The sequence below is a fragment of the Vulpes vulpes genome, chromosome 1 (genome assembly GCF_048418805.1).
Source record: "Vulpes vulpes isolate BD-2025 chromosome 1, VulVul3, whole genome shotgun sequence".
Classification (NCBI taxonomy): Eukaryota; Metazoa; Chordata; class Mammalia; order Carnivora; family Canidae; genus Vulpes; species Vulpes vulpes.
The window spans coordinates 43,685,394-43,691,850 of record NC_132780.1 but is presented as its reverse complement, the minus strand read 5'-3'; the positions used below and the strand labels follow the sequence as shown (position 1 = coordinate 43,691,850).

Below are 6,457 nucleotides of genomic sequence, written 5' to 3'. Positions count from 1 at the left end.
TCTTTGTTTCTTTCTCTTCCTACCTCCCTATCCCCCCTTCCTTCCTTCCCTCTCTTCCTTCCTTCCTTCCTTCCTTCCTTCCTTCCTTCCTTCCTTCCTTCCTTCCTTTTTTCCTTTCTGGGCCTGTCATCAGCCTTCTCCATGTAAAACCAAAACAGCCACAGGTGCTGAGTCAATTCTCTCTGCAATCACTCAGACCATTTTCCTGTGCAGTGATTTTGCAATTAGTATTAACTGGGGGCTACATCATTTATCCTGGGAACAGATGGACATTAGGATGTACCCCAATTGGACCAATAGAATATTTATAAACTGCTGCTATAATGAATCAGGAAGAACAGTACTGTTTCCTCACCTTCTCCTAGAAGAACCCTCCTAAGACGGAAATAGATGTATTAATTTCATTAAATTCTCGGTTCTCTACTGTTTGAGCTTCTCCCTTACTGACTCCTTAATGTGTGTGCTGCTGAGACGAACCATCTTTATAAGCACTATTGATTTTTTTTCATGTCTCCCCATCATCTTTAATCAGAATATTGTGTCACCTTGGAATCTTCCATTGGAAGATTTTATTTGACATAAAAGCTATTAATGACTGGCGTTTCAACACTCTACTCGGCGTGTGTGCTCTGATGAGCCCTCTGATGTGGTGGTACACTACAACTTTCAGGAGCATGTTTCCACTGCACCATTGATATGTGGCTTTTACTTCTTTCTTTTCACTTTTTTATAGTTGTTTTCTGGAAACGCAGTAGCAGGTGACAACAAGGTATCACTCGACAAAGAAAAGAAGATCAAAATACTGCCATCCATTAAAGGACAAATGGAAGATGTGTAGCTCCTTATGTGTATGCCAGCGTTTATAAAACGGGGAAAACAGATGCAGTCTCTGAGATGTGTCATTTCCCCGAAGTTACGAGCACTTGATGATAATATACTTACATTTCTGATGAATTGACCTTTGCCAGTAATCATCTTAACACATAACTTTGCAAATATCTTGAGGAGTCGCCTATGTCTGCCAAATGCTTGTGCTGTTGTTACAATTTAGGGACGTCCTATCTATATCATTTAGTCCCCCTAATGCTTGGACATTCTAATTTGGACAAAGACAGTTCTCTGGAGATGGGAGCGGCCATCAGCCGCTGGGTTGATGGGTTGTAATCATCCAATGTTCATGTGTATACTGCCTAATAGAAGACATCAGCATGGGGGACCACAGCATTCATGACTGTCAACTCTTTTGCCCTTCTTATCACTTGCTACCTCTATTAAGTTCATGCCTTGTAAGCACAACTTCTTCAGGAATTTGATTGGTCATATTTTGGGGAAAACTTATAAGAACTTTAGTGAGACAAACCATGGTGTCTGCTGCTGCACCTTCTTAGGTAAAATGTGTTTTTCTATGATATGTTTGTAGATCAGACACTCTACTAGCTCTTGGGTAGTGGTGCTAGCTAAGAGCAAGTGGACCCAAAAGTGGAATATGCTTTGGTTCTGTCAGTGATGAATACCTGCCACTACTGGGGGGCAGGGTGGAGAAGGCATTTAATAACATCAACTTGCTGCAAGTGGCCACTTGGTTTTCTTGAGGTTTCTTGAGGTTTCTTGGTTTCATTTGGTACTCTTCTGAGGTCTCAATTCTGTTCTCTTTTCGGGTTCAGATATTGCAAAGGGTGGGAGTTGGATTAGCATTAAGGAGGGAGGTCGTGCTATCCAGATCACAAATAGCCTCAGTCTCTGCCACTGTGGCTACTCTCTTTGTGAGTTCATTATGCGAGCACTGTGGTGGTCAAGGACAAAGGTTAGAAGACATCTACTCACTGAGTCATCTTGCCCATGAAGTGGTTTAATGCCTCTTCTGAGGTGGATGCTCTCTGCTCAGCATTAATGTGTGATACAAAGATCTGCATACCTGGAGCTTACTCTCAAAGATCTATTTACCTGACACTTCCCCAGACTTCTTGTTTCCAGTCCTTTGATCTGGTTTTTTCCAAGCCATTGACCAACCAGATAAGCCATTTCTGCCTGCTTGTGATTTAATGTACCCTTCTCTTTGCCTACTATCTCTGCATCCCAAGTGCATCATCCCTTGCAATGTCTTGAAGCTCTGCCCAATGGAAGCCCATGACATTCATTCAGGGCTTCCCCTGAAAGGTGACATGGTACAGTGATACTTCATTTTTGGCTTGCACTCACTTACTAAACCAACTCATCTGTGAATCAAGCTTGTATATTTCCTCTCCCATCACTTAGTCATAGAAAATGCCTGTGTGACCAAAGTAAATTGAGACAAAGGCACCAGAGAAACATGGTTTCTGAGCAAGCTATCCGTCCCCTTTATTTGTGCCCTCTGGACCAGCCTGAGTCTGATTCTGGGTGTGCCACACCTGCTTTATTATCGATTGCTGCTATAACTGCCTTATATGATGATGATTTGGTGGGACTGAAAGTATTCAGTGTATGATGAGTAGTTCTGGCCATACAATCATTTAATTCCCAAGGGCAGATGTGCAGTTTCTAAAAGGATCTAGTATTATACCAAGACTTGTTTTATGAATGGAGTATGATTTTTTGCTACATGTGGCATGACTTTGTTTCTAAATTATAGGAGTTTCTGCTGTGACCATCCTGTTAGGCCTTGCTAAACTCCTATACAATGTCTTTCTCTAGCACAATCTGTCTAGTATCATGGAGTATGCTGAGCCATAGAGATCAAATGTCAGCACTTCAGAACCAAAGCCTGAAGTACTACAGGGAACTTTCTTTTCCTGGATCTCAACTGAAACTAATAGTTTTCAAACCAACATGGTGAATTGGTAATTTCTGTATTCCTAATGCAGAATATGCCGCCTATAAAACCCAAAGGAACCTATCAAAGATTGGGTTTCATTCTTTGTGGTAGGGAACATTAGGTATTTCCCCACTCTCTGGATTGCATGTCTCTTTTTCTTTCTTTGTTTCTTTCTTTGTTTCTTTGTTTCTTTGTTTCTTTGTTTCTTTGTTTCTTTCTTTCTTTCTTTCTTTCTTCTTTCTTTCTTTCTTTCTTTCTTTTTTTCTTTTCTTTTCTTTCTTTCTTTCTTTCTTTCTTTCTTTCTTTCTTTCTTTCTTTCTTTCTTTCTTTTTCTTAGCAGGTCATGCACATGAGCAGGGAAGGGGCAGAGAGAGAGGAAGAGAGGGAATCTCAAGTAGACTCCACACCCAGAGCTCAATGTGGGTCTCTATCTCACGGCCCCAAGATAATAATCTGAAAAGAAATCAAGAGTTGGATGCTTAACCAACCATGCCACCTAGGTGCCCCTTCCATATGCATTTCTAAGGCATCCATAGTATTTGCCACTTTTTGGTCATCTGCTTCAATTAACATGATATTAATTCCCCCCAAAATATCTAGACAGTTGAAGGTTAAAAGAATATGCCACCTCCAAATATGCCACTTTGGCATAGGCTTATTTTGTTTGAAGGCAGTTGAGAAGTAAAGAAAAGAAAAGCTCTTTGCCTTCCCTCAATTTGCTTAAAGGCAGGATTTAATTTATAAAGGTGCTCCCCTTTCCTTCTCTACCAGGAAGGACAGAGGTTAATCACTAGAGATAACCAGGGACTTACCAGCCCAGAGTCCCCAAAGGAACCGATGTAATAAGCCTACAACTAGCCCTTATGTACTATTAATTTCCCCATATTTTTGCCTTCTCACAGAATGCTGCTCCTAGAATGTAAAGTCCCTTACCTTTGTCTTGTCATGTCTCTAAAAATATATTGCTCTTTTGTTAAGATGTTATATCAACCCATGCTCTAACCACTCCTTGATTTACTCATCTTTGAGTGCTCCCAAGTATATGTGCTGTGCATATGTTAATAAATTTCTGTTTGTTTTTCTGTTGTTAATCCATCTTCTGTCAGGCTAATTCATAGGGCCCCAGCCAGTGAACCTCAGATAAGTAGAAGGAAAACTATTTTCCTTTCCTACACAATTCAGGCCCCTTTGACCTATTGTATGCTAAAGATCATGAAAATTAGCATAACCTTGGGATATGATGTGGATGTATCCAATGTGAATATAAATTGCCCTCATTTTCTTTTTTGTGCATTATGGTTTGCTAGTACAATATCCACACACTGCATACCTGAGACTGTGTTAATCTTCTCTAATAAAGATACCACATTTGGTACAGTGGATCCAACCAATTTTTGTAGCAGCTATTTTGTAGCAGCTACTATGGATGCCTTAGAAATGCATATGGAAGGGGCACCTAGGTGGCATGGTCGGTTAAGCATCCAATGGGAATATGGTGGGAAACATTACCTCTACATGTTTTAAGTCCTTGAATATAGCACTGATCTTGTTATTGTGCTGTTTTTTTGTTTTTTTTTTAATTTACTCTAATTTCTGGGAGTGGGATTGGGATAGTTTCAGGGGTTACTACTTGGCTTTTTTGCTACAACCATTCCTAATCTATAAGTCAAGGAACCAGTGTTAAGTTTCTGCCTACTGCTAAATATGTGTACTTGAATTATATAATTGGGGACCAGGGACATGACAATCAAGTGGGTTGATAGAGACAGTAGCCCCTACTGTGAGACAGACCTGGGTCAGAACTCCATTTATTATCTTTATTAACTGAACTCCTTATCCCCCCAACTCTAATGGGAAAGAGAATAACGTGGCACTTTCAATCTCCTGGTATCAGATTGAACTTAGACCCTATATCTACCAGGCCTTGAAAGATATGGAAATTCCCATTTTCCATGTGTGCTTTTACCCAAGTTAGTGGCTATAGATCCTATTGGGGAAGAATGGAGGAATCACTATTTTATATGATTGCTAGTGTTTGCTTCAGCAGCATATATATATAAAATTGGAAAGATACAGAGAAGATTAGCATAGCCCCTGTGAGAAGATGACATATAAATCTGCGTATGTAATTGCTGTGGTACCACAGAGACCTTCATCATCTAGACTAGGATGCTCCCTCAGTCAATAGGTTCTGCTTTTGGGAGCTGACTCCAGTCTGGAAACTGGGCAAAAGTTCATGACTTTTCATTGGGAAGTGTTACCTCTGCCTTCTACTCATCTATTCCTGACTTTTTGGATATAGTTGGATAGATGGATAGATAGATAGATAGATAGATAGATAGATAGATAGATAGATGATAGATAGATTTGACAGTACTCTAAGCAGTTAGCTGCTTATTGATCTTGCCTCTAGAAATACCATGTACTTCAGGTTATTTCTATAGACCATTCTAAGTTAGACCCCGCTTGGCTGCCATTCATACTTTGCTAACAAGGCTATTCCAACATCCTATCATCCCCATTGCTTCTAGGGAACTCAGTTCTGTAACAGCTACCAATTCAGCCCACAGAAGACAGGCATTACTGAGTATTACAGTGATGCTGGTGTATTTCTTTCCAGTTCATTTCTTATTGCTTTAGTGAATGGAGTGTGCTCCAGGCCCTCTTAAGGAAAATGACCAGCTGGTAGGTTTCCTAGTTGTATATAATTGATGCATTCTAGCATGATCAGCTCTATAACCCTTTTGAGCTATTTCTCACAATTTTCCATGGCCTCTTTAATTTAGTACCAGCTACTGTTTTTTGTTTTTGTTTTTCCTAAGCCTTTTAGAAGCATCACTTAGGGTTCTTGCCAAGGAATTAAATACTGTAGCACTAGAGAGTTATTTTATATTGTAAATTGTCCTTCATCTAGCTTTATATCCCACCTTCTTGATCTAGTACCTTTAGGATTTGAGCAACTGTTATCATAAACTGACTTTCAGGTATTCCTTACCTCGAAACTAGCTTAGTGGAATGAATCTGAGGTAGTTTCTCAGTCGACATTTTCAGACACATTTTCCTGATTCCTGTCATTGCATGCTATACATGTCCTTTGGCAGCTTTGATGTATACTCCCTTCTCATCCCTGACTGGTCCAGTACTTCTCCAAGCTGACTATGCTGAGATTCAATCATATTTAAGGGCCTGATGCCCAGGTGGAGAGGAGAGGACAGATTCTAAAGAGGACTTTTGTTGTCGTGTTTAGCACCTACCTCATTTGAGGTCTCTACACAGTCTTCAAGGTGGGCGATCTCTCCTCCAAAGAAATAGACCACTTCTGCTGGCCTAGTGGACTCAAAGAAATTAAGGATACAAAGTTCACAAGTTCATCAACTTACATGTCCTCATCTCATATCTCAGAGTTCCATTCTTTCCCTCTCTGGGTCCTGTACTGTCAAAGATTAGCCAAGGCCAAGAATTCTCTAAAGCTCTGCCAACATTACACTTAAGTTCTCTGTCTACAGCCATTTGCACCCTCTCGCTTCAAGTGATGAGAATCTTTTCAAATGCTACCAAGGAGGCCTCTGACACTCACACTTTACTCTGAATTATTAGAAGGTCTGAACATGTCATTTTCTTTCTTCACTAAATCAGTGGTACTTAGCAGCAGCCTCTCAATTT

General features: G+C 40.3%; 1 non-coding gene across 1 annotated transcript; it reads left to right on the top strand.

Annotated features, from left to right (window-relative positions):
* The first annotated feature begins 4,829 nt into the window (after nucleotides 1-4,829).
* Nucleotides 4,830-4,933, top strand: LOC112911323 (U6 spliceosomal RNA). Its single transcript, XR_003233358.2, has one exon. It is a non-coding gene; the product is annotated as a U6 spliceosomal RNA (small nuclear RNA).
* Nucleotides 4,934-6,457: the final 1,524 nt, after the last annotated feature.